At 52.8% G+C, this 1,221-nt stretch overlaps 1 pseudogene; it reads left to right on the top strand.

The window, feature by feature from the left end:
* Positions 1-839: 839 nt before the first annotated feature.
* On the top strand, positions 840-957 carry LOC126102574 (5S ribosomal RNA; annotated as a pseudogene).
* The last annotated feature ends 264 nt before the right edge of the window (positions 958-1,221 follow it).

The raw sequence follows: 1,221 nt of genomic DNA, 5'->3' as shown, positions 1-1,221 counted from the left end.
GAATTCCTCGAACACGGCACCGCGTCCTATTTACATTTCCACATATCGCTAACACGGAGATGGTCCGATAAAGTCGTCAGTGGAGGACCGGCAGTGTTCGCTTCATAAATATGCAAATCAGGGGCAGGGCTGGCGTCGGCGTTAACTTAACCGTTTCTACTACGTCTGGCTGGGGGGGGGGGGGGGGGGAAGGGGGATGGGTCATAATGGCACCTCGCCCCGGGCCCGGGAATCAATTTCGGCACTTTGTGTGGGGCGAGACCCAGGCAAGGCCGCGATGCGAGTCGTTGATACGGCGCCAGCTCCTGCCACCGAGACGAGACGGAAGTGAGGACAAAGCGGCAGTCACGATCGATGACACCAACTTTACCTGTGCGCTGCGTAGTTTGCCTCGGTAATCTGGGCGCCTACCAGAGTGCCGTGGCTAGTGATCGGAAGCTTGCAGTGGCACAAGGCTCGCATATGGCTCGAAACTTAAAACAGAACGCACACACAGTCTAATGGGCCGCGACAACCCGAATTACTCGACGTAACTGACTCGTCAGATAGGCCACGTCATTGCCAGATTAATTTGGCGCGCCGCATTTTTGCCGCGTGCCACGTCTGTGCTACTTACAGTTTACGGAAGGTTCTGGTTGTGCTATTGCCTGCCTGCCCAGGAAAATGATATACTAACCTGAGTTCGCTGTTCATTTTGTTAGCCTTGTGGGAAAATATCCATACTTACGATCACAGCAATGCTGAAGGCAGCAACATTGCAGCTCGAGATAAAGAGTGGCTAAGAACTGCACCTGAAAAATCAGACAGATACAGTAATTAAAATTATTTATTTGTGGAAGGGCAACGGCCTTGCCGCAGTGGATATACCGGTTCCCGTGAGATCACCGAAGTTAAGCGCTGTCGGGCGTGGTCGGCACTTGGATGGGTGACCATCCAGGACGCCATGCGCTGTTGCCATTTTTCGGAGTGCACTCAGCCTCGTGATGCCAATTGAAGAGCTACTCGACCGAATAGTAGCGGCTTCGGTCAAGAATACCATCTTACGACCGGGAGAGCAGTGTGCTGACCCCACGCTCCTCCTATCCGCATCCTCCACCGAGGATGACACGGCGGTCGGATGGTTCCGGTAGGCCACTCGTGGCCTAAAGACGGAGTGCTTTTTTTATTTGTGGAAGACACAAAAATGATAGGAATACACAATGTGCTTTCTTAATAGCAGAT

This window comes from Schistocerca cancellata, chromosome 1, assembly GCF_023864275.1.
Source record: "Schistocerca cancellata isolate TAMUIC-IGC-003103 chromosome 1, iqSchCanc2.1, whole genome shotgun sequence".
NCBI lineage: Eukaryota > Metazoa > Arthropoda > Insecta > Orthoptera > Acrididae > Schistocerca > Schistocerca cancellata.
Note: the sequence above shows the minus strand (reverse complement) of the source record. Positions and strands in the feature narration are given on the sequence as shown.